We start from the raw sequence: 18,297 nt of genomic DNA, 5'->3' as shown, positions 1-18,297 counted from the left end.
GAGCCTGATGGCTGAGGGGTTATGGCAATTCCTGAAACTGGTGGTGTGAATCCTGAGGCTCCTGTACCTTCTTCCTGATGGCAGCATCAGGAAGAGAGTAACTGATAAAGCAATTAACTGCTTGAAATAACATAGCATCTCTGTTGTTTTTGGGCTTTACCTCAGGCAATGAAGCAGAATGACTAATCACTCTGGTTTGGCTATTAAATAAAACATCCATTATAAGTGAAATGCTTTTAAGAGATGGAACAAGGTGCTAAATAAATGCAAGTCAGTCTTTAAAGCGAATCTTTCACAGCAGTTAGGAGTTAGCCCCTAGCAGTTTAACCTTGACACATTTTATGGCTCTTTAATGATGCTGTCACATAATCTGTTTTATTTTTATCCTCAGAAGTGACGCTTACTAAAACTCAGTACCAGGTTTCTTCTTAGCCAGACTATGAATACACAGCTTCCTACTGAATTTAGTTTCTGTCATTATTTACCCATTTTACATGTATATCCGACCTATTTAATTAATGTCCATTTTTTTTCAACGCTGATGGAGTTAATCTTCACTAAGTCACTGCAGTAGAACAGTTAATCGATTTAGCGGTTATCTCTTCTGTGGCAGCTGGTAGCACACTTGCTGGAGATTATAGGCCAGTTTTGTGAGGAAGAAAATTATATCCAGCATCCCAGAAGCATGATACTTCCACAAGAAATCTAAAATGAATTCTGTTTTTCTTTTGTCCCCAAGTTATTACAGTAACAAGTTAAAGTAAGTCACAAACAAGAGAAAATTTGCAGATGTGGGAAATCCAAGCAACGCACACAAAATGCTGGAGGAACTCAACAGGCCAGGCAGCATCAATGGAAAAGAGTACAGTCGACCTTTCGAGTCGAGATCCTTCATCAAGACTGGAGATGAGAAGTCAGAGTAAGAAGGTGGGGGAAGGGGAGAAAAAAAATACAAGGTAGTAGGTGATAGTTGAAACCAGGGGTGAGGGGAGGAGTGAAGTAAAGAAGCTGGGAAATTAATTGATAAAAGAGATAAAGGGCTAGAGAAGGGGGAATCCGATAGGAGAGGACAGCAGGCCATGGATAAAAAGAAAAAAGGGGAGGAGCATCAGAGGGAGGTGATGGGCAGGTAAGGAGATAAGATGAGAGAGGGATATGCGAATAGGGAATGATGGGGGTGGGGGAGCGATTACCAAAAGTTCAAGAAATCAATATTCATGTCATCAGGTTGGAGGATACCCTGACGGAATATAAGGTGTTCCTCCTCTAGTGTGGCCTCATCGCAGCAGTAGAGGAATCCATGGACTGAAATGACGGAATGGGAATGGGAAGTGGAAATAAAATGGGTGGCCACTGGGAGATCCGGCTTTTTCTGGTGGATGAAGAGTAGATGCTTTGCTGATCTCCCAATCTACGTTAGGTCTCACTGATATACAGGAGGCCACACCAGGAGCACCAGATACAATAGATGACCCCCAACAGACTCTGTCTCCACCACATCTGCTCTCAGGATGAGGCTTTTCATTCCAGATGTCTTCCTTCTTCCAAGAAAGGGGCTTCCCTTCCTCAACCATCAACGCTGCCCTCAACCGCATCTCTTCCATTTCATGCATGTATACCCTCTTGCCGCCCCGCCACGGATAGGGTTCCTCTTGTTCTCATCTGCCACCCCACCATCCTCCGCATCCAGCACATAATTCTCTGTAACTTCTGCCATCTCCAACAGGATTGCAAAGCCAAACACATCTTTCCCTCCCCCACCCCCATTTTCTGCTTTGTGCAGGGATCACTCCCTACGCAACTCCCTTGTCCTTTCATCCTTCCCCACTGATCTCACTCACGGCACGTATCCTTGTTAGTGAAACAGGTGCTACACCTGCCCTTACACCTTCTCCATCACCACCATTCAGGGACCCAAACAGTCCTTCCAAATGAGGTGACACTTTACCTGTGAGTCTGCTGGGGTCATCTACTGTATCCAGTGCTCCCAGTGTGGCCTCCTGCATATTGGTGAGTCCCGATGTAGATTGGGAGACCACTTCACCGAGCACCTACATATCGTATGTCAGAAAAAATGGGATATCCCAGTGGCCTCCCTTTTTAATTCCACTTCCCGTTCCCAATCAGACATGTCAGTCCCCGGCCTCCTCTTCTGCTGTGATGAGCCCACACTTCGGTTGGAGCAGCAACACTTTATATTCCATCTGGACAGTCTCCAACCTGATGGCATGAATATCGATTTCTTAAACGTGCAGTAATGCCGCCCCCCCCCCCCCTTCACCATTCCCCATTTGGTCCTCTTATCAGATTCTTCCTTCTCCAGCCCTTTAACTTTTCACCTATCATCTACTACCTTGTATTTCTTTCTCCTCTCCTCCCACCTTCTTACTCTGACTTCTCATCTTTCTTTTCTCCAGTCCTGATGAAGGGTCTCGGCCTGAAACATTGACTGTACTCTTCTCCATAGATGCTGCCTGGCCTGGAGTTCCTCCAGCATTTTGTGTGTGTTGCTAAATTGAAGAAAATAATTCCTTTGGGTTAGTGAATTTTGAAGTCATCAGTTATCTGACAGCAGAACAATACATAAACTTATAAAATGCCTTCAAAGACTAGAAACTACAAATATTTACAATTAAATACATGTGACAGGAGTATTGGGGAAGTTGAGGAGAATGATAGCTGACCTATACAATTCACCTGTTCCACCACTGAACTTGTCATTGCTTGGAGGTAGAGTGGGGCTCCTAGCACACAGACACAGCTGAACAGTGCCAGAGACCCACTGGATTAAGTGGGTAATGGGTGTGAATTGCTTCATTTCATTTTGCTTAGTTTTAAAAACTTCCAATTATTTGTTAATGTTTTAAGTTAAACAAATAATTCTACCTGAGTAGATTTTTCAAAGAGCCTGGCTGTCGGAGATATCTAGAAGTAGTTAAAACGCTTTGACAACTTTAAACTGTCATAAGGCACCACAATGATCTGGAGGTTGGCTCTCAGGGGATGGCTGATCCCGTTGAGTAGACTGCTTGCAGCTTGGAGCCTGCCCTGGTTTGCTGGATAGCTGTTGGGTGCGGAGTGTCCACAAATCTGGGTCTCCTTGTCTGCCAGGTTCCCTGCCTCCTGGTCACCTAGTCTTGGTTGTTGTAGTGGAGGGGTGGCTCTGCTCCTCCTTAGAGTTGGCTCTTGGGGTTAGATTTGTGCTGAGAAGTTGGACTCAGCTGAGCAGCAAGGCCAGTGAAGAGCCCCGCCGAGTGTAAATGACAGACCCTGCATTTGGGATTAAGTTTTTCAATGCACTTCTGCATGCACGGATAACTTAAAGCAATTCAACTCTGAACCAATTCTACAATCTATGGATTCTACAACTCATGTTCTTTGTATTATTTCTTCTTATTATCATGTTTTTTGTATTTGCACAGATTGTCTTTTGCACATTGTTTGCCAGTCATTGTGTATAGTTTTTCATTGATTCTATTATATTTCCTTGTTCTACTATGAATGCCTGCAAGAAAATGAATCGCAAGATTGTATAAATTTTCTTTGAACTTTGTGCCCATGACAATAAGCTTGACTTTGACTTTGTTCTTGATTTTGAAGGACTGAGATGGTGTTCTGTGTGTTTATTTTTAATTCAAATTATTGAATTTGCATGTTCCTCTAAAAGACTCACAGGACCCAGGAACTGAAGAAGAAACCAGTCTCTGCCAACATCCTCCTGATCTGTAAAATGAGTACTGAGTGTTTTGTCAGATAAAGACATAGGTTCCTTTGGAGATGAGTCTGTCACTCTTTTCTGTCCACCTATATGCAAACTTTCTTTCAACTGAACACCCAGTGCGTTGCATGTAAAAAGTCTCCTTAATGATGGAGGGGGTGGTCTGGTGGCTTGGTGAAGGATATAATTCAAAGGAGCTATCAAGTGCTGTTGAAGAGTACATGGCTGTTTTTACATTCGCATATTTACAGTGTCAAGCTCGGGAAAGAAGAGAGATGAAGAGGAATGCAGTCGTGATAGGAGCTTCTATAGTCTTTCTATTCTCATGTGGCCTCTTTGAGCAGCATGCTCTTCGTGTGCTTGTAGGGCTGTTACGTAGAACCAAGCCCCTCAGTGTCCAGTGACAGCAGTCCTCCCCCACAAAGCCGTTGCAATGGCTGTACCATACTCCGGGTGCCCCTTACCATGTACTCCTGCGGCAGAGAAGTGACAGTCAGCAGCATGCATTTCTGGACCTTTTACCAGAGGACCAACAGGTTTTGGGCAGGCCAAAGCAAGTCTTTCACTGAGATGCTGATCTTCCAGCAGCACTTGATGTTTGCCTTGGTCTATCCATTGAAATCAGGAGCAGGAAGGGAAAAGGGTAGCCCCGACAGAGTACCCTGTGCCAGTTCCCCTCAATAATAAGTATAATAAGTAATAATAATAAGGAGCACAGGGTCTGGCGCTGTGGCTCAGAAGAGAAGAGAGACGAAGAGGAATGCAGTAGTGATAGGAACTCTTTGAAGGAACAAAGAGGAGATTCTGTGGATGCGATAGTGACACCTTTATGGTATGTTGCCTCCCAGGTGCCAGGGTCAGGGATGTCTCAGATCGGGTTCAATGCATTCCAAGGGGGAAGGGTGAGCAGCCAGATGTCTTGGTACATATTAGCACCAATGACATAGGTAGGAAAGTGAGGAGGTCCTGAAACGAGTTTTTAGGGAATTGGGTAAACAGCTGAAAAGGAGGACTTCCAGGGTAGTAATCTCCGGATTTCTGCCTGTGCTACGTACCAGTGAGGGTAAGAACAGGAGCATTTGGCAGATAAATGCGTGGCTGAAGAACTGGTGCTGGGGCTGCAATATCTTGTGGGCAGGTTTGCTGGAGCTGTTCCCGAGGGCTTAATCTAATTTGGCAGGGGAATGGGAACTGGAGTGATAGTGCTGAGATGGTGCAGTCGGTCTACAAACAGAGGCAGAGTGTAGTGTGACTGCTAGCAAAGACAGGCTGATGATAGCAGTAAGCGGAATGAGTTGCAGTGAGAAAAGTGGTTAAAATTGAAAAGGGTGATGAATACATGACTGAAAGTGCTATAATTCAATGCACACAAGGAAGATGAATTTGTAGCACAGTTAGAGATTGGAAGATATGACGTTGTAGGCATCACTAAGCCCTGGCTGAGAGAAGATCATAGTTGGGAGTTTAACATCTAATAATATACATTGTATTGAAAAGACAGCAACTAGGCAAAGGGGGTACAAAATGAAATCAAATCCTTAGAAAGAGGTGACATAGGAGGCAACAGAAGATGTAGAATCCTTGCAGGTTGAGCTAAGAAACTGCAAAGGTGAAAAAGACCCTGATAGGAGTGATATACAGACCTCTAAACTGTAGCAAAGATATGGGCCACAAATGACAACGGGGGAAAGGGCAATGTTACGATAGTCATGAGGGATTTCAACCTGCAGGTAGACTGGGAAAATCAGGTTAGTGTCTGATCACAAGAGGGGGAATTTGTAGAATGTCTACAAGGTGGCTTTTTAGAGCAGCTTGTGATTGAACCCACTAGGGGATCAACTATTCTGGATTGGGTGTTTGCAATGAACCAGAAATGATTACAGAGCTTAAGGTAAGGGAACCTTTAGGAGCGAGTGATCATAATATGATAAAATTCACCCTGCAATTTGAAAGGGAAAAGCTAAAGTCAGATGTATCAGTATTACAGTGGAGTAAAGAGAATCACAGAGGCAGGAGAGAGGAACAGACCAAAGTTAATTGGAAGGGGATACCAGCAGGGATGATGCCAGAGCAGCAGTGGCTGGAGTTTTTCAGAATTTGGAAGACGCAGCTTAGATACATCCCAAATAAGAGGAAGTATTCTAGAGGCAGGATGGCATAACTGTGGCTGACAAGGAAGTCAAAACCAACATAAAAGCAAAAGAGGGGGCTTATAATTGAGCCAAAAATGGTGGGAGGCTAGAGGAATGGGAAGCTTTTAAAAACTAACAGAAGGCTAAAAAAAATCATAAAGAAGGAAAAGATGGAATATGAAGTTAACCAAGTATGTCAAAGAGAATACCAAAAGTTTCTTCGGATATAAAGAGTGAAAGAGAGGCAAGAGTAGATATCAGACCACTGAAAAATGACGCTGGAGAGGTAGTAATGAGGAACAAGGAAATGGGAGACAAACTGAATAAGTATTTGGCAACAGTCTTCTCTGTGGAAGGCATTAGCAGTATGCCAGAAGTTCTAGAGTGTTAGGAGACAGGAGTGAGTGTAGTTGCTGTTACTAGGGAGAAGGTGCTTGGGAAACTGAAAGGGCAGAAGGTAGATAATTCATCTGGACTAGATGGTCTACACCCCAGGATTCTAAAAGAGGAGGCTGAGGAGATAGTGGAGCCATTAGTAATAATCTTTCAAGAATTGAAATTGCATGTCACTCCACACTTCAAGAAGGGAGCGAGGCAGAAGAAAGCAAATTGGAAGAAGATAGGCCAGTTAGCTTGACCTCAGTGGTTGGGAAGATGTTGGAGTTAATTTTTACGGATGTAGTTCTGCAGTATTTGAAGGTGCATGATAAAATAGGCCTAAATCAGCAATGTTCCCTGAAGGGAAAATCTTGCCTGACAGATCTGTTGGAATTCTTTGAGGAAATAACTAGCAGAATAGACAAGAGAGCATCGGTTGATGTTGTGTATTTGGATTTTCAGAAGGCTTTGACAAGGTGCCAGAAATGAGGCTGCTTAACAAGTTAAGAGTCTATTGCATTACAGGAAAGATACTAGATTGGATAAAACATTGCTTGATTGGCAGGAGGCAAGGAGTGGGAATAAAGGGAGCCTTTTCTGATTGGCTGCCAGTGACTAGTGTTGTTCCACAGGGGTCTAAGTTGGGGCGGCTTCTTTTTAAATTATATGTCATTGACTTGGATAACGGAATTGATGGCTTTGTAGGCTTTTGGGGATGATATGAAGATAGATGGAGGGGCAGGTAATGTTGAGGAAGAAGAGAGTCTGCAGAAGGACTTGAACAGATTGGGAGAATGGGCAAAGAAGCGGCAGATGGAATTCAGTGTCAAGAAGTGTATGGTCGTGCACTTTGGCAGAAGAAATAAAAGCTTAGTTTATTTTCTAAGGGGAGAGAAAATTCAAAAATCTGAGGTGCAAAGGGAGTCTTCATGCAGGATCCCTAATGGTTAATTTGTAGGTTGAGTCAGTGAGGAGGAAGGTAATTGCGATGTAAGCATTCATTCAGAGAGGACCAGAATATAAAAGCAAGGATGTAATGTTGAGGCTTTATAAGGCACTGGTAATGTCTCACTTGGAGTATTGTGAGCAGTTTTTGGCCCGTTCTCTGAGGAAGGATGGGCTGACAGACATTGGAGAGGGTTCAGAGGAGATTGGGGTTGAAAGGGAATTGGATCAGTTATGATGAAATGGTGGAACAGATTCAGTGGGCCAAGTGGCCTAATTCTGCTCCTATATCTTCTGGTCTCCTGGTCTTATGGAAACTAATGGTTAACTTGGCCCAGGCTCATAGGGCAGTTTTTTTTTAGCCTTAGTACTGAGAAATCTTGCACACTCCCCACAAATCTTCTACAAATATGCTAACAAGCAGGAAGCAGGTGTCCTGGGATTGTTGATCAACTGAGTGGAAGGTCTGTGCAGGAGTGCTTAGAACTTCTGCCCATTTAAATAGGGAAAAGTTGGCAAATTTGAGTGGAAGTGCTGGCTTATGTGGAAAACCTGCTCCTTTGATAGCACTCCTTTTTTCAGTGTACGCAAGCAGTTCATAACTGAATATTGAAGTATCATGATAAAATTGTGAAGATCAGAATTCCCGTAGCAGCATTTTGCGTAATGATTTGTAAATGTACCAGAAGCTCCCCCACATAAAATCTACTGATTTCATACCTATTGTCTCAGTTACAATCCATTGCCTTAATTTCTAGACCAAGATCAATTGTCTTCCAACATACACTAATTTCTCCTAAAGCACTCTTGGTGAGTTAAACAACTATGTAAATACTCAGCAAATCAGTTAGCATTAGTGGAGACAGAAACAGAGTTAACTTTTCAGAGCAATGAGAAGTTAGAAATTAAACGTATTTGAAGTTGAGGAGAAATGGAAAGGACAAAAGGCATGTCTGTAAGAGGATAGAAAACATGAGAGACTGAATGACACATGCCTGAGGGAAGAGTTAAGGCTTGGTATTTGCAATTGGTCTGGCCAGAGGAGAAAAACAGAAGAAGTGCAGAAAGAAATATTGAACACAACAGTTACAGAAAATCTGAATTCAAAAGAGATGCTGGAAATAACCAGCAGATGAGACACCATCTATACAGAGAGAAAATCTGAATCAAAGTGAGAAATCTTTCATCAGATCTAGCTAGAATTTGTATAAACTTGAAAGGCTATTCTTTACAAAATTGTAACACGTCTAGTCAGAAGATTAGATACTGTTTTTGGGTTTGTATTGGTTATTCATCTTGAACTACACTTAGTAACCATTTTATTAAGTACACCTGTACACATTATTAATGCAAATATCTAATCAGTCAATTACGTGGCAGCAACTCAATACATAAAAGCATGCAGACATGGTCATGAGGTTCATTTGTTGTTCAAAACAAACATTAGAATGGGGAAGAAATGTGATCTAAGTGACTTTGACAGTGGAATGATTGTTGGTGCCAGACAGGGTGGTTTGATTATCACCTAAGTTGCTGATCTCTTGGGGTTTTCATGCACAACAGTTTCTAAAGTTTATAGAGAATAGTGTGAAAAACAAAAAAACATCCAATGAGCAGTAGTTCTGTGGGTGAAAGCACCTTGTTAATGAGAGAGATCAGCAGAGAATGGCCAGACTGGTTCAAGCTGTCAGAAAGGTGACAGTTTCCCAAACATTCACACTTTACAATAGTGGTGTGCGGGTGAGCATCTCTGATGCACAACATGTCAAACCTTGAACTGGATGGGCAGCTTTAGACCACACAGGGTTCCACTCCTGTACCCAAAATGTGGCCAATCGGTGTATATGTATTTACTTTGGATTTCTGTCATCAGCAGATTTTTGTTTTTCAGTTACTGTGCACTCTTCATTTCAGCTCTGCTCATATCCTCAAGTTAAATGTAGCCAACAGCTTTGATTACGGCCATTATACTTTATGTCTCCTGGAGCTTGTCCTTTGTGTCGCATTTGTCACAATTGACGGGTAACCCTGTTACCACGACTAAATTGCATCTCCAAATTTGCTGTTTTGTGATGCACTCTAACTATTTAAAGCAGGCAGTGTTTGAAGAGCCATGACATTTAATTCAGCTCCAGTTTCTTTGCTTCCAGAGCTCTCCAGAGATCCATCATTGATTCTGTTTATTTTATATATACAGTATGTATGTGTGGATGCTGACCTTTTGACTATTCTCTTGGCCCTGCATGGCAGCCTGGAAATAAAGTCCAGCACTAAGTCATGACGGAGTTCAAATTTCCTTGCATTGCAAAGACTACTGGTATTGTAGTAGTCTTTTGCAAAAGCCCTATGTGTGATTGATTTCAGCTCTCTCTTTGGCTTACTGTAAACACATGTGGCCTTTCTGAAAATGCAATTTTTTTGCTGTAATAAAAAGAACTGATAGCCTACCAAATCACAACAATGGTTTTGATGGAGGGAACCTTCCACAAATAAGCAGAAGAGAACTATAAAGAGAAGTTACATATGTAGATTATGACAGGTTCCGTTCTTCTGCACTGTTCTTATCAAGAACAGTTTGCAAATCAGAATGTGGTCATGAACAAAGTTCCCACAAGGTAGAAGATGCTTGCAAGAATGTATTGGGCCATAGGAATTGGTAGCCTGAAGGTGCATTTTAAATCTTGCTCTGCCATTTTTCAAAGGTTCGAAGGTTAATGTATTATCAAAGTACGTATTCATATGCAACTTTGAGTTTCATCTTCTCCAGATAGCCACGAAACAATGAAAGCTCATGGAAGTCATTCAGAGAGAAACATTAATCCCACCACCCCCCATGCACCAAAAAATGGCATCCTGACCTTCAATCCCAAACCCCCTCCCCCCACTCAAAACAGAACAAGAACATTGACCCCCCCAAACAACCCCCTCCTCCACACAAAAATCTAACAAAGCAACAAGAATATCAACACCCAAACCCCTTCCTCATGCACAACAAAACAGAAAAGGAGCAGGCGAATAACTCAGAATATAAAAACCATAAGTGTCATGGTCCGGTCCGTGAAGTCCGCATTCTGGTTCACGGTCCGGTCCGTGGACTCAGGACTCCGGGTCTTCCAGCTGTCCCTTGTTTGAATTAATCATAGGCACCTGATTCCCATCTTTGGGCTTGCAATATAAGTAGCCTTGGGAGTGTGTGTGGGCTGCTGGTTTGTCTTATCAGTCTCCCTTGGAGCAACCTGCTGATGGAAGGCTAGTGAAACCATTTGTGATCTCTTGGTCTGGTTGGAAGACCACTGGTTCATGGAGCCTTGTTGCCACTTGTTGGAGTGGTCTTTGTGGAATGGATTTGGCTGTTTCCTGGGCCAGCTGAGTGACTGCCAGCCACTCCAAGCTAGGTAGGGATCTGGCTGCTTCTGTAGTCAGCTGAGGTTGCTGGCTGAACTGAGATGCAGAGATGGAGCTGTCTGTTGTTCTTTGGTGTTTGTCTCTTCTTGTCCTTGCTGCTGTGGGGTAAGCCAGGCTGTTTTGCCATTGCACTGCAGGGGGATCTGTCTTGTCCTTGCCTCTGTGAGGTAAGCCAGGCTGATATGCTGTTGCCCTGTGGGGGGACTTGTCTTGTCTTGTCCTTGCCTCTGTTGGGTAAGTCTGGCCATTCTGCTGTTACCTGACAGAGAGACCTGTCCCACCTTGGTGTGGAGATGAAGTTGAGTCCTGGCTTGTTGTAGGATGAGTCCTGGCTTGTTGTAGGATAAGTCCTGGCTCTATGTCTATGTTTTGTCCTGTCTCATGTTTGTGTTGTGTTAAAGATAAGTCCTGGCTCTATGTTGATGTTCAGTTCCCAGTCTGTGTCTCAGCTCCAGTCTCTGAGTTATCAGCCTCCCCATTACAGGATGAAGAGCTCAAGGATCCCAAGCCAAGCTCAAGCTCCAGCTCCAAGAACCCAAGCCTCGAGGATCCCGCAGCCAAGCTCCAAGAACCCAAGCCTCGAGGATCCCGCAGCCAAGCTCCAAGAACCCAAGCCTCGAGGATCCCGCAGCCAAGCTCCAAGAACCCAAGCCTCGAGGATCCCGCAGCCAAGCTCCAAGAACCCAAGCCTCGAGGATCCCGCAGCCAAGCTCCAAGAACCCAAGCCTCGAGGATCCCGCAGCCAAGCTCCAAGAACCCAAGCCTCGAGGATCCCGCAGCCAAGCTCCAAGAACCCAAGCCTCTAGACCCCAGCCACGTCCTGTCCTGAAACCATGTCATGTCCTTGCCTGGTTCTGGGGTCCGAGCCCAAGGCAAAATCCAGGTTCTGGGTCCTTGTCCAGTCTCTGGCTTGGAGTCCAATCCTTGTCTCCTAGTCCATGGTTCCTAGTCCTGGTCCCACTTTTCCTATCCCAAGACTGCGTTCTTGTCCCTGCTCCTTGCCTGAATCCTGTCGCGTCCCTACTCTAGTCAAGTCCTGTTCCTTGTACTTCAGTGCCTGTGTCTCGCACTTGGGTCTGTTCCAAGCACCCCATTGTGACAATAAGTCTGGAAAAAGTCTACAGTCCATGAATGCAATAGTCCAATCCATAAACACAGAATGATGGTAACAGCCTCTGACATAATCAAAAGAGGGACACCACAGTGAATGCAGAGAGGCCTACCCGCCTGCCACAGTGAATGCAGAGAGGCCTACCTGCCTGCCACAGTGAACAACACAGCAATAGGCCACTCACATATTCTTTTTCCAGCAGCAATCAAAAGACAGCCAGTTGGTGCTGAACTCTCACTTTCAGCATTTGCTTTGATGTCTGTCTTCCTCAATGCTTTAATCAGCAATTAATGGATGCTTTAAATGGTGATTAATGGTAGACCGTATCTCGGGTAATGATGAGTTTGAGTACAGAGGAAATTGAGAACCTGATGGCATGGTGCGAAGACAATAACCTATCCCTTAACGTCAGCAAGGCGAAGGAATTGGTTGTTGACTTCAGAAGGAGTAGCGGACCACACGACCCAATTTACATCGGTGGTGCGCAAGTGGAACAGGTCAAAAGCTTTAAGTTCCTCGGGGTCAATATCACAAATGACCTGACTTGGTCCAACCAAGCAGAGTTCACTGCCAAGAAGGCCCACCAGTGCCTTTATTTCCTGAGAAAACTAAAGAAATTTGGCCTGTCCCCTAAAACCCTCGCTAATTTTTATAGATGCACCATAGAAACCATTCTTCTAGGGTGCATCACAACCTGGTATGGAAGTTGTCCTGTCCAAGAACGAAAGAAGCTGCAGATCATGAACACGGCGCAGCACATCACACAAACCAATCTTCCATCCTTGGACTCACTTTACCCAACTTGCTATCGGAGTAGTGCTGCCAGGATAATCAAGGACGCGACCCACCCAGCCAACACATCCCTCTTCCCTCCGGGAGAAGGCTCAGGAGCTTGAAGACTTCTTTCCAACTGTGATAAGACTGGTGAACGGATTCTGGGCCGTACCTTCCAAATATCCGGACCTGCCTCTCGGTTTTTTTTCCACTACCTTACTTACCATTTTACTACTTTCTATTTATGATTTATAATTTAATTTTTTTATATTTACTAATTTTTACTATTTTTAATATTTAATATCTGTAATTCAGGGAGCAGGAAGCGCAGAATCAAATATCGCTGTGATGGTTGTATGTTCTAGTATCAATTGTTTGACGACAATAAAGTATAAAGTGTAATGGATGCTTTAATTGGCAAATGGAGTTGAATATCGCCTTGCGTCCCATCTTGAAGATTCTTCACACTGAGGCTGTCTGAATAATATTAACTACCTTACCCTAAGCTTGTCCAAGCTAATAATATTCCTTTAAACAATTTTACTCTAGGTGACATTTTAAGTTTTATTGATGGTTTTAAAAAGGACATTTCTGATGCTCTTGATGGCAAGTTTCTAGACAGGATTCACAAAATGGACATCAATGTATTCTCTAAAAATTTTTTTTTTGGTTTGATGTGGCAAAATTCCAAGCTAGTGTCAAGTCATTCACCTGTAGCTATCCAGCAGTCAGCAAATCCACTCCACTGGTCTCCAAAATGCTTGGTTGTATGTACTGGCTGTAGATGAGTCAAGTATTCATGAAGGTGCTGCATCACTAAGAAGTATGCTGTCAACATTTTTAAACAGAAGGAGAACAGATAGTCCATTAGGTGCATGCCTTCTCCCAGCACAGCAATCCTTTAAATCCCATTCTACTTTCCTTTTGTACTGCAGTTTATTCTGTCAATGTCCTTCAACTCTCTTTTGATTTGTTTGCCATTTGCCTAACTGGAGGGGTCACTAGCCAAATAACCCAGCAGCACCCTGCAGAAATCCACATAGAGAATGTGTAAGGATTAAACAGAGCACTCAAGGTCTAGATTTCTGTTCCAGTGCTGTACATTTCTATAACTCTGATTTCTTTAGCCAGATGGTGGTGAGTCTGTGGAATACTTTGCTGCAGGCAGCTGTGGAGGCCACATCATTGGGTGTACTTAAGGCGGAGACTAATAGAATTTTGATAAGTTAGCGCGTGAAAGGTGATGGGAAAAAGGCAGGAGAACGGGGTCTAGAGGGAAAAAGATCAGCCACGATCAAATAGCAGAGCAGACACAAGGGCTGAATGGCCTAATTCTGCTGATGTGTCTTATGGTCTTAGGGTAGACATTGTGTTCCGAAGCTGTGAGGGAGATGCTGCTGCTCATTCGTGCTGTCAGCTGCTTGGTGAATCTAGTGGCCTTTGCAACAAAGAATAAATGGCCCCACAAGGAGCGCAAATAATTTTTCTTATTGATACATGTAAGTGTCACAAAAATACCTGATTGCAGAGAACATTGCGCTAAGGGGACATTGAAACAATATTTTTAATTATTGCTTTAATCCACTCAGACCACAGGTGTAATATGGGACACTTGCATTTGTAGGATAGTTGTAGTAATCACAAAAGACAGATTGTAAAAAAAAAAAATCATTATTTGTTATGATTGTGAATGGCTGTGGTGAATACTGAACTGATACCATCAAATGTTTACAAACTCCACCCTGTAATAAAAGGATAATAGGAATTACATTAGATGGGCTATGAGAAGAGAAAAAATACATTATAGGAAGGAATTTCTCATGGTTAAATCTTAACTGAGAATGTTCTTGTTTAAAATGGATGCTTTTAAAAGAACATAAATAATAGGAAGTATTCCTGATTAAATACGCAACACTGACGATAAATAGTACAGGTAGTCCTCATGTTCTTGACCCTAAATTTGGCAGCCCTCCTATGGCCCATCTGGAATTCTGGTGTCAGTTCTGATTCAGTGTTGTTATTAACGGGGGCCTGAGTGTTCTGTGCTGCTAGGTGGTTGTCTGTTGTAATTTTGTTTTTGGCTACATAACTCCTCTGGTTCCTATCCTTGTCTTGTTGCAGGTCCCATTTCCCTGAATCTTCATAAAGAAATTCCTCCTCATCTCTGCTTCAAAGGGACACCCTTCTATTCTGAGGCTGTGCTGCCTGCTCCTAGACTCTCCCACCGTTGAAAACATCCTCTTCACTTCCACTCAAACTAGGCCTTTCAATATTCAATAGGTTTCAATGAGATCCCCTCTCTTCTCTCTTCCCCCCCCCCCCCCCCCCATTCTTCTAAACTCCAGTGAGTACAGGTCCACCAAACGCTCCTCATACATTAACCCTTTCATTCCTGGGATCATTCTCATAAACCCCCAACCCTCTCCAGTGTTAGCAAATCCTTTTTGTAGATATGGAGCCCAAAATGGCTCAGTGTTCCAGATGTGGTCTGACCTATGCCTTTTAAAGTCTCAGCATTGTGCCCTTGCTTTTATATTTGAGTCCACTCGAAATGAATACTAACATTGCATTTGCCTTCCTTACTACCAATTCACCCTTTAGGGAAAGCTGCACTAGGGCTCCCAAGACCATCTGCATCTCCAATTTCGGATTTGCTCCCTGTTTAGAAAGTATTTTACATATTTATTCCTTCTACCAAAATGCATGTACCAAAATACACTTCCCTACACTATATTTCATCTGCCACATATTTGCCTATTCTCTGAATTTGTCCAAGTTCTTCTGTAGACTCCCTGCTTTGTTAACATTACCTGCCCCACCATCTCTTATTGTGTCATCTGCAAATATAGCCACAAAGACGTCAATTCCTTCATCCAGGTCATTAACATATAACATGAAAAGTAGCAGAAATAACACCAATCCCTCTGGAACACCATTAGTCATCAGCAGCCAACCAGAAAAGGCCCCCTTTATTCCATTCTGCCTTCTGCCAGTTAGTTCTTCTGTCCACACTAATACCTTCCCAGTAATACCATGGATTCTTATCTTGTTTAGCAGCTTCATTTGTGGTACCTGGTCAAAGGTCTTCTGAAAATACAAATAAACAACATCCATTGATGCTTCTTTGTCTGTGGACCTGTTAAAGAAGTCCAACAGATCTGTCAAAGTATAGCACAGAAATTGGACCTTTGGCCCATCTAGTCCATGCCGAAGTCATGTAGACTGCCTACGCCATACCCCTACTTTGCATGTACCAATCCAAGCTTCTCATAAACATTGAAAATCGTGCTCACATGCACCACTTGTGCTGACAGGTCATTCCACATTCTCATAACCCTCTGAGAGAAGAAGTTCCCCCTCGTGTTCCCATTAAACTTCTCACCTTACACCCTTAACTGTGACCTCTGGTTGTGGTCCCACCCAACCTCAGTGGAAAAAGCCTGCTTGCATTTACCCTCTCTGTACCCCTCATAATTTTATATATCTCTATCAAATCTTCACTCAATCTTTTACATTCTAAAGACTAGTGATCTAACCTATTCAATCTTTCCTTATAACTCAGGTCCTCCAGATCTGGCAACATCCTTGTAAATTTTCTCCGTACTCTTTCAACCTTGTTTACATCTTTCCTTTAGGTTGGTGACCAGAACTGCATACAATACTCCAAATTTGGCCTCACCAGTGTCTTATACAACTACAACAAGACATCCCAACTCCTGTACTCAAAATAATGATTTATGATGGCCAATTGCTTTCTTCATAACCCTAGCTATCCACGACAGCACTTTCAATGAGTTATAGACCTGCATTTCCAGATCCCAAGCAGAGCTTAGGATGATGGCACCTAACAACAAGTCCTTTGCTTGCTTCTTCGGAAACAGCTCCACTTATGTTTGATATCTTTTTTCCCCTTTCAAGGTTCTTTTGAAGACTCTGGCCTGGAGTTACATGCTGACTTCAGTTCTTTGCAGAAATGGGACCCTCTCTCAGGGCCTCCTGATCGGCCACTTTTCGATATGCCAAGGACATGGCCTGGAAGACTAGTGCAGCTACAGGGTGCTGAATTTTCATGGCTCTGGAGACGGGCCGATTCAAGGCCAGTGTTGCTGCCTGATGTGTCGTGGGAGTACACAGAAGATCGTAAACAGCGAACTGGTTGTGTGCCCAGAGACTCAAGTTCTTTGGGCACAGAGCTTGGAAAAAGCAATGCAACAGACTTTTAACACCATAATCAGTGAGTTGTTTTGTTATTCTCTATGGTCTTGAGAGTACCTTCGTCACAGTTAAACGCCATGTACTCTGTCTTTTTAGCTTTTAGGTGAAGTCCAACTTTATTGCACTCAATATCCACTTTTGTCAGTAGCTGCTGTGCTTCTTTCATCTGGTCAGAAAGCAGGGCTATGTCATCTGCAAAATCGAGATCTGAGCGTAACTGGTCTGACCCTTTTTGTTCATCCTGGTTTTATGGTAAAACCAAGCTTGTCATGATCTTTGGTCACATGACGCAGAGCGTAATCAAAGACTATTATAAAGATGTAGGGTGCCAGAGTCTCCTTGCAACACACCAGCTAGGAGCTTGAACACTGCTGTTTCTCGCCTGGTGATACAACTTTCGCCATGGTTTTGGTATAGCTGGACTCTATTGCTCTCAGTAGACAGTCTGGCACTCCGTAAGCTTTCAGGGTCTTCAGCATTTTACCCTGGTGAATGGAGTCAATAGCTTTGTGAAAATTGATGTAATTAAGCACGTTGTTCTTGACTTCCTCGATGATTCTACGGAGAGCAAGTATTTGCATTACTGTTGTGCGCTTTTGCCGAAAACCATTCTGATTGAATCTTAGCTTAGGGTCAATGGCGGTGCGAATCCTGTTCAAGGTCATCCAATTGTATAGCTTTGCTAAGATGCAGGTCAAGCTGATACCGCGGTAGTTATCTGTCTTTGTGAGGGATCCAGACTTGGGGACTGGGATAATGTTTGAGAGAATGATACCATTAAGAAAGTTTTTGACTTCAAGTACCTCGGATCAAGAATGATGAGTTCGGAGAAGGATATAAAAATACAGAAGGCGCTGGTGTGGAGGGCTATGAACGACATGAAGGAAATCTGGAAGTCGAACCTGACCAGAGGGCTTAAAAAGAGGATTTTCATAGCAGTCATAGTCCATTCTTACGTACGGATGTGAGACACGGACACTCACCAAGACTATGCAAAAGTCTCTAGATGGTTGCTATACACGAATACTCCGGATGGCTCTTGACGTGAGTTGGCAACAGCACATGACGAACGTCGAGCTCCATAACAACCTACCGATGCTCACCACTAAAATCGAGGCGAGAAGACTGCAACTAGTGGGGCACTGTCTACGCCACCCCGAGCTACCTGCCAGCCTAGTCATCATATGGGAGCCCAAGCATGGGGGGGATGAACCCTGGGTGTCCTCCCAAGGTTATGGTCAACACACTCCTAGAAGACAGCGGTGCAGCTAATGTAGATGAACTGAACACACTGATGAGGGAGAGGGAGAAGCGGAGAGTCTGTCATTGTGCCCGACGCCAGCCCCCTCGGCCTGAGTCGATGTTGTTGTTGTAGTAGTAGTAGTAGGTCCCCCTCACTGGAACGGGAGAACTGTGAAACTCTTTTTCTCGGGGAGAGAGAGAGATAGCCTGTGGTATGTTGAATTACCAGTTGAACGAGTAATCTTTGGGGTACTGCAAGTCTGTGTCTTTATTGATACTTTGCTGCATGCTTGAGTGCTCGGTGTGGGGGGGTCAATGCTTTGCTGCTGCTTATGAGTGGGAGGGGGAGTTGGGGGGGCTTTGAGGTTCTAACATTT

This window comes from Mobula birostris, chromosome 16, assembly GCF_030028105.1.
Source record: "Mobula birostris isolate sMobBir1 chromosome 16, sMobBir1.hap1, whole genome shotgun sequence".
Lineage (NCBI taxonomy): Eukaryota > Metazoa > Chordata > Chondrichthyes > Myliobatiformes > Myliobatidae > Mobula > Mobula birostris.
The sequence above is the reverse complement of the archived record's forward strand: the minus strand, read 5'-3'. Positions refer to the sequence as shown.